The 9,049-nt window shown below is 51.9% G+C and overlaps 1 pseudogene across 1 annotated transcript; it reads left to right on the top strand.

Annotated features, from left to right (window-relative positions):
- Nucleotides 1-2,180: 2,180 nt before the first annotated feature.
- Nucleotides 2,181-2,970, top strand: LOC309890912 (olfactory receptor 14A16-like; annotated as a pseudogene). The gene has a single exon. The product of its transcript is annotated as an olfactory receptor 14A16-like (transcript).
- The last annotated feature ends 6,079 nt before the right edge of the window (nt 2,971-9,049 follow it).

The following is a 9,049-nucleotide window of genomic DNA, read 5'->3' as shown; positions in this document are numbered from 1 at the left end:
GGAACCAGGGCTGGAGACCAGGGCTAGGGACCAGACCAGCGCTGTGGACTAGGGCTGGGGACTACGGCTGGGGAGTGGACCAGGGCTGTCTACCAGGAATGGGAACCTGGGCTGGGTACAGGGGCTTGGGACCGGATCAGTGATGGGGAACAGGCATGGGAACGGGAACAGGGCTGGGGACCTGAGCTGGGGACCAGACCCGCACTGTAAACCAGGGCTGGGGACCACAGCTGGGGACTGCACCAGGGCTGGTGTCCAGGGCTGGAGACAAGGGCTGGGGACCAAGGCTCGAGACCAGTCCTGTGGTGGGGACCAGGGCTGGGGATGATGGCTGGGGACAAGCACTGGGGACCAGACCAGTGATGGGAACCAGGCATGGGGACCGGAGCAGGGCAGGGGACCAGGGCTGGGGACCAGGGCTGGGGAAAGGACCATGTCTGTGGACGAGGGCTAGGGACCAGGGCTGGAGACCAGGGCTTGGGACGGGACCAGGGCAGGGGACCAGGGCCGGGGACCAGGGCAGGGGACCAGGACCGGGGACCTGGGCTAGGGAACAGGGCTGGGGACTAGGGCTGGAGGCTGGACCAGGGCTGGGTACCGGAGTAGGGCTGGGGACCAGGGCTGGGGACCAGGGCTGGGGACCGGACCAGGACTGGGGTCCTGGGCAGGAGCAATGTGCACCTGCTCCTCTGCTCGTCAGTGAGGGTCGCCCAGTGCAAGCTTGCTGCCTGCTGACCCCACTCCTGGCCACAGAAGGACAGAGCTGGGGAGCACCCAAGCAGTGCCCAGCACAGACCAGGCCTTGCAGGGAAGTGCCGGCACTGCCGCTGCTCCAGTGCTTACATCCTGGTGATGCAGGGCATCCCCCTGTGACATCAGCCTGTGTCATAAGAAGGCTTATGACGTCAGCAGCATGGAGACAGCACAGCTCATGAGACAGACGAGAGATTTCCCTTCTTGTCCTGAGAAACAGTCACCTCCCTTCTGCCCAGTTCATTCCTAGCGGTTCCTGGCCCATCCACCAGGAGCATCTCCAAATTCTGACAAAGGCCACGGAATAGAGGAAGTGGAGCGCTGGAGAAGTCACTGCTGTGTTCCTGCCTCAACACGCCTGTGCTCTTGGGAGCCCTTCCAGGAAGGTGGGGTTTGAGGCTTGTCCTGGGGCTGGGCCTTTTGCAAAAGACAGGGTAAAACCTGTCTTCAGTGCACTGAAGTTTCTTGACACGCTTTGTCTGAGTCTTGAGAGTATGATTCATTCTGTCCACTCTGCCACTAGACTGGGGTCTGTCTGTAAGGGGTATGCGGATCCCAACTGAGTCTGTTGAATCCCTTCCTTCAGCAGGGGGTTAAAGGAGTTACTTCCGTGACCACATCTGGGTGTCCCACCACCAACTGGGATAAGAAGAGGTGATTGTTAGAGATAATTGCTCTTTGTGCTAGGGGAAATGATCCTGCTGTCAAGAAGTGTGTGTGCCAGTGTGGGAGAGGGGAGCCCAGGGATTCCTTCAGGCTGTTTGCCAGCAGGTTTCACAGCAGCCCCAGGGCCATGTGCAGGGAGCCTGGTGGGGGACAGAGCAAGGGAGGCCTTGGGCTGGGCCTCGGCTGCTGAGCTGCGCTGGGCTCCTGGGCCCAAGGGGAGCTCCTGGCAAGCGGGCAGCACTGCAGAGAGACAGCTCTGCCCAGGAGCAGCTCCTGTGCACAGCGCAGAAGGGCTGGGGGCACTGCCTGCAGAGACACAGTGCTTAAAGGCAGGCAGAAGTGGCAGGATGCCAGAGCTCACTGCCGGAGAAGACTTCCCTGCCCTGCACCCGGTAAGTCTCTGGCTGGAGGAAGGAGAAGCCAGGGGTGCAGTCAGGGGTGTCCAGGGCTGTCGTGCAGAGCAGGGTCCCTGCTGTGCCCCAGGGGCTGTGTGCTAGGACAGGGCCTCTGCCGCCTGCCAGGCTCAGCACTCAGCCTGTCCGGGGAGCTGCCCAGGGCGCTGCGGGTCTCAGAAAGGAGAAGGTCACTTCTTCAATGAGGAGTAGGTTGTTTCTCAGACATGCCTCTCCTAATTATCAGTGTAATTTCCGCCTTGGATTGTCCCCTTTGTCCAGGAGGATCAGATGTCCAAAAGCAGCTCCATCACAGAGTTCCTCCTCCTGCCATTTGCAGACACGCAGGAGCTGCAGCTCCTGTACTTCATGCTCTTTCTGGGCATCTACCTGGCTGCCCTCCTGGGCAACAGCCTCATCCTCACCACCATAGCCTGCGACCACCACCTCCACACCCCCATGTACTTCTTCCTCCTCAACCTCGCCCTCCTCGACCTGGGCTGCATCTCCACCACTCTCCCCAAAGTCATGGCCAGTTCTCTGTGGGATGCCAGGGCCATTTCCTACACAGGATGTGCTGCACAGGTCTTTTTCTTCTTCTTTTTGTTTTCAGTAGAATATTGTCTTCTCACCATCATGTCCTATGACCGCTACATTGACATCTGTAAGCCACTGCACTACGGGACCCTCCTGAGCAGCAGAGCTTGTGCCCAGATGGCAGCAGCTGCCTGGGGCAGTGGGGTTCTCTATGCTCTGCTGCACACTGCCAATACATTTTCACTGCCATTCTGCAGAGGCAATTATTGACCAATTTTTCTGTGAAGTTCCCCAGATCCTAAAGCTCTCCTGCTCAAACTCCTACCTAAGAGAAATTGGGCTTCTCACATTTAGTGTTTTTGTGGTTTTGGGGTGTTTTGTTTACATTGTGCTCTCCTATGTGCAGATCTTCAGGGCCGTGCTGAGGATGCCCTCTGAGCGGGGCCGACACAAAGCCTTTTCCACATGCCTCCCTCACCTGTTCGTGGTCTCCCTGTTTATCAGCACTGGCATTTTTTCCTACCCGAAGCCCACCTCCATCTCCTCCCCATCCCTGAACCTGGCAGTGGCAGTTCTATACTCAGTGCTACCTCAAGTATTGAACCCCTCATCTACAGCATGAGGAACCAGGAGCTCAAGGAAGCCATTAGGAAAGTGATGTCATGGATGTTTTCCAGGATGTGTTGAGGAATTTGATTGGACCTTCCAGCAGATATAGATTTCTTTATCTTGATCAGCACACTACAATTATCTGAAATGATGGAACACGTCTAGAATATTATTTTTTAGGATGTGTATTGCAGGAGTAGAAAAAGTACTCATCTTCTCCCATACTTTCATTGCTAGGAGTCTGTCTCTTATGCACTTCACTTAATCTCCCCAGTCTTTCAGGTATTTCCACCTGGCCTGATTAAACAGACCATATTGGATGCCACCTTTCCAGCAGACTATCTGGACACGTGAACTCTCCATTCTTCTCCAGATTCCCCTCCCCTTACTCTTTGATCATACAGATACATCTCACCTACCCAGTTGGTTTTTGGATCCTGAGGGAGCTTCAACCCTGCCTGAATTCCAGTTTTCTATCTCATCATCCTCACAGCCAACTCGGTAATTGTATTTCTATACATCATTTCCTACCTATCTCAAACATTCCCACATGGGAGGTCCCATATGGTTGCTGAGAGAAGTGCTGGGCACGAGGAGGGAAGGAGCAAGGTTATCCATACAGTCTAGGACTTCAAGGGGCTGCTTTTCCTACACATACAGAGCTCCTTAGGAGAAACTTTGGACCAATGTCAACTAGAGAATGATGCTATCACTTCTTCTCAAAACTCTGAGCTAATGGAAACTACTCTTAAATAAAGATACTGTTTTCTGTAAAGTTGTCACTGAAACTTCCTCTTTACCAGCAGCTTTGATACTTCACTAACTAACAGGACAAGTCTAGAAGACAGGAAGAAAATGGCTGAATTGTAATGATCCCCATGGTGCATTTGGTGCCGAGTCCATGAACCTCAGGCAGTGAGAGAATGATGTAACTGCAAGAGAAGTTAAAGTCAGTAGGAGACTTCAAAGTGTCCTGGAGTTTAATGATCTCCAGGGAGGGTCATTACTGAGAAACCTCCCCATGGACTTATTAGAGCACACAATTGGAGTCCATGATTACAGACAGACCAAGGCACTGTGCAGGAGACTGATACTGAGTAAAGATGAGGCCCTGTGAAGCTTGAGGTCCAAGCTTTAGTCACCCACCTTGCTTCTCCCCCTTGCTCTCATCCAAGCATTTCGTTTCTTTCACTGATTTCTCCCCTACCTCCCTGACTGTTCCTTGAAACACAATGGCATTGGCTGACCACAGACTCTTTCTGGGTGACCTCTGGCCCTAACCCATCAGCCTTCTTTTGCACTGTGAACTGATCAGACAGAAGAAACTTCACCAGGATCTTCCAGGTCTGCTGTGCCCTTCCAGCTTCTTAGGTAGTTGTGACCAATCTGTGTTCCTGTTGCTGTCCCAGCATGTGCTCAGGCAGAAGGAACTTTAAAGCCCACACCCAAGGCCTCTTCCTACATCGGGCCATATATATATATATATATATATATATATATATATATATATATATATATATGTATATATAAAGTAAGCAAGCTTTATTACGAGCTATTTACACACATACCAACCCCAGGGCAATGACAATGGTACCGATGACTGTGAAGCTTTTCCCAATCATTGATGGCCTAGAGGAAGGTGTCAGTAGTCACACTGCTTAAACAGGCATCCCCACTGAGGCAACATTGTCCTTGATAGCGTGTCTCATCTCTCTCCTCTGGAGGAGTCCCAGTTTTATACCCTTCTACCCGGCAGCTGTTCTGACATATGGGGCCAACACATGTCACAAGGGCCACCAGGCTCCTCCTTAGTGTTGTATAAGCATGTCTACAAATGCTCAGGTGCACCGTTTGAGTTGGGGTTGAACTGGCTCTGTGAAGGTTGTTTCTTCATCCATCATCTTCTTCTGCTGCCCTCTGGCCAGCATTTCCAGATGCAAGTGTCAGGGGTACAAGCCAAGCCACAAAGTTTCACCAACCTTGCCACTGTCTCACCAGCATTGCCTCAGAGCTTGGTTAGATCCTTGTTTTCTCCTGCTTATGTGCTCAGCAACTTAAACCCCTCCCTGCAAGGACGAGCTGTTCCACAACGCACCAAACAACACAATCACAGTCATAAGATCACTATGCCTTTACACAGGATTGTAAAGAGGCCATAAGGCTGCAGTGTCATGAGCACAGCATGTCTCCTCATGAGCATCAGTAGCGGAGACAGTTACTATAGCCAAGGGGACAAAGACCTTAGTTCGGCTGGGGCCTTCCAGCCTTGCCAGTGATCTTGGTTTTCTCCACATGCCTGCTGCTGGCCTTCCAGCTTCTCAGGTAGATGTGACCAAGTTGAGTGCCTGTTCGTGTCCCATCACGTACTCAGGCAGAAGGAAAACCCCCATGAAAACTCACACCCAAGGCCTCTTCCTGCATGGAGCCTATCAGGCTCTCAGAGACAGGGCATCTCACAATCAGCATGCCAAGCAGGTGCCTTCTGCTGCCTTATCAGGGATGCTGGCAGATGTGAGCTGAAAAGCACAGATGTCAGCCAGGAGGCAAGGGCTGACACATCAGGCATTTATGCTCACTCATGTTCACCTTACATGCACATGCATACAATGTGCACACTGAAGCCTCATCTATACAGGGCACACATACGGACTTCTGACTTAGCCATTCAGTGTCCCTCTGTGGGGGAACAAACCACCTCTCTGAGCTGGGTTGAGAGCCTAAAAAGTCACCCAAGAAGTAACCAGGACAATATCCACCTCTTATTCTCTACCGTATATACAATGACAGGTTCAAGACTTTCCAATAAGTCTTCATTAATTAACACCCTGCAATTAAAACACAGATATCATTCCCTTAGTCTATGGGCCTACTTAATGAAATGTCCATAAAATGTTCAATTTAGTCCATGGTGTTGTTGATGAGAGTTCATGGCTTTGAATGAGCAGGCAGACCAACATGGGTGACCTTGCTGTCACCTAGAGACCTCCTGTAAGGAAGAAGCAGCAGCTATGGCCTTCCTCGTGTTTGCCTCGTGTTTGCAGGTGCCATTCCTCACAGGGGAAGTTGAAACAACCAGATTTCTGCTAGAATACCAATACAGCAGGGAGCAAGCCACCTGAATGGTTTCTCTAGGTCATCAATGTTAAATTTATGAGCACTGTTATTCTTAGGCCAGCCAAAGCCCTCCTGGAGTTGAATCTGGCAAGGGACATGAAGAACAACAAGAAAGACTTCTACAGGACGTGAATCAGTACATCGGCAGTGAAAGGAAGGCTAGGGAAAAGGCAGATCCACTGCTAAATGAAGGGAGGGCCCTGGTGGCAAAGGCCATAGGGAGAGCTGAGGCACTGCTCACTGCCCTCTTTGCTGCACTCTTTCCAACCTTGCCTTCTGGAATGGCAAGTCCGTGAGATCTGTGAGAGGGGTCTTATCCATATTAGATAAAGACAAGACAGCCCAAGTCTTTTCTCTGGCACCCAGTGAGACAGTGGGCACCAAATGAAACATTGGTAATACCATCTGAACACAGGAAAGCACTTCTATACTGTGACTTTGGTTGATGAGTGGCATGGGTTGCTCAGAGAAGCTGTGGAAGCTTCATCCCTGGGGGCAGTCAGATCCCATTTGGACATGGAGTTGGACAACCTGCTAAGGCTGATCCTGCTTGGGGTTGTCCTAGAAAACCTCCAGAGCTCCTTTCCAACCTCAAACATTCTGTAGTTATGTGATACCTGGCAGTATTTCTGAGAACTTTTCTGTGGTACCTTAAATCAGTCTGAGTCCTCGTGTCCATGGAACAGAGCTTGTTTTTAGGATGACTTCACTCACTAGGTAACCCTGATGAGCAGAGGTTACAAAAGCAGGCAGTGTCTCAACCCACAGCAGTGTCCCCAGCCACTGGGTCCACTGTGCAGCACCTTATTCACAGAATCACAGAATCACAGAATTTCTAGGTTGGAAGAGACCTCAAGATCATCGAGTCCAACCTCTGACCTAACGCTAACAGTCCCCACTAAACCATATCCCTAAGCTCTACATCTAAACATCTTTTAAAGACTTCCAGGGATGGTGACTCCACCACTTCCCTGGGCAGCCTGTTCCAGTGTCTCACAACACTTTCGATAAAGAAGTTCTTCCTAACATCCATCCTAAAACTCCCCTGGCACAACTTAAGCCCATTCGCCCTCATCCTGTCACCAGGCACATGGGAGAATAGACCAACCCCCACCTCACTACAGCCTCCTTTAAGGTATCTGTAAAGAGCAATAAGGTCGCCCCTGAGCCTCCTTTTCTCCAGGCTGAACAAGCCCAGCTCCCTCAGCTGCTCCTCATAGGACTTGTTCTCTAGACCCCTCACCAGCTTCGTCGCCCTTCTCTGCACCCGCTCAAGCACCTCAATGTCCTTCTTGTAGCGAGGGGCCCAAAACTGAACACAGTACTCGAGGTGCGGCCTCACCAGAGCCGAGTACAGGGGGACGATCACCTCCCTAGCCCTGCTGGTCACACGGCTTCTTATGCAAGCCAGGATGCCGTTGGCCTTCTTGGCCACCTGAGCACACTGCTGGCTCATATTCAGCCGACTATCTACCATCACTCCCAGGTCCTTCTCTGCCTGGCAGCTCTCCAACCACTCCTCTCCCAGCCTGTAGCTCTGCTTGGGGTTATTGTGCCCCAGGTGCAGGACCCGGCACTTGGCCTTGTTGAACTTCATGCAGTTGACCTCAGCCCATTGGTGCAGCCTATCCAGATCCTCCTGCAGAGCTTTCCTACTCTCGAGCAGATCAACACACGTGCATAGCTTGGTGTCATCTGCAAACTTACTGAGGGTGCACTCAATGCCCTCGTCCAGATCATCGATGAAGATATTAAAGCAAACTGGCCCCAGCACCGAGCCCTGGGGAATGCCACTAGTGACTGGCCTCCAACTGGACTTGGCTCCATTCACCACGACTCTTTGGGCCCGGCTATCCAGCCAGTTTCTAACCCAACGAAGCGTGCGCCAGTCCAAGTCAAGAGCAGCCAGTTTCTTGAGGAGAATGCTGTGGGAGACGGTGTCAAAAGCCTCGAGGATTATGAGTTGGAAGGAACCTTTTGAGGTCTTGGCCTGCCCTCAGATGGAGTAACTTGACGGTTAGATCACATTGGACTGTGCTTGGTTCAGCTCTCATGTTCAGAGGTGATTTTTTTTCCTTAACCTCATTTGAAATTTAAAATTTCCAACGGTGAGCAGAGAAGCACTCCAGAAGCTCCTTTCCACACCCAGGAAGGGAATAATGCACCCAGCAGTGCTCCTGAGAGAGGTCGGGACACAGGATGGGAGGCACTGTGAGCTGCAGTTCCAGGCACTGATACTGAGCCCTGGTTTTCGGGTCTCCCAGCAGGTGCTGCCAGTGCCTGCAGCCTCCAGAGTCCCCCAGCCCTGTGGGCGGCACGGGGTCTGGTCCTGATCTTTGGGAGCTGCGCTGGCTGCAGAGGGGCTGCCAGAAGCGCTGGGGCTGGTGCTGCCCACCCTCACATCCTGCCCCAGGTGTCTCTTGGTCTCTGGGATCATTGCTGTGACTGAGGGGAGAGGCAGGCCTGGCTGGGGCCTGGCAGTAGTTTTGGGGTGGTGGCCTTGTGGGAACTTGCTGCAGTGCTGTGGCTCCTGTCCACAAGCCTGTCTCTGGGCTGACCCAGCACCACTGCCCCACACACAGCCACAGATCCCAACAGGAGGAAGGAGCCAGACATCTCCAAGACCATCTCCCACCTGGGATTTTGTACTTTGCCTTTGGTTGATGCCACCAATACTGAGCTTTAAACAGAAAGCATCAAGAAGTGAAAAAGTCCCATTTAATTTATATACAGCTCTTACTTTGCTACAAGAAAGTCCACATTGATACACACTTTTAAACAGGCTTGGACGGGCTTCATCTGACACAATGCATGTTCATTCCTCAATATCAGTGGTAGGAGTGAAAGGATTTGGGGGGGGGGGGGGGGGGGGGGTGAAAAGCAGAAGCACCAACAGTTAAAAATAATGAAATATGAAAACAAGACAAAATATAATAATGGAAAAGAAGGCAACACAAGGTTTGAATGGATACAGAGGG

This window comes from Aythya marila (assembly GCF_965140915.1).
Source record: "Aythya marila genome assembly, contig: HAP1_HAP1_SCAFFOLD_153, whole genome shotgun sequence".
Classification (NCBI taxonomy): domain Eukaryota; kingdom Metazoa; phylum Chordata; class Aves; order Anseriformes; family Anatidae; genus Aythya; species Aythya marila.
Note: the sequence above shows the minus strand (reverse complement) of the source record. Positions and strands in the feature narration are given on the sequence as shown.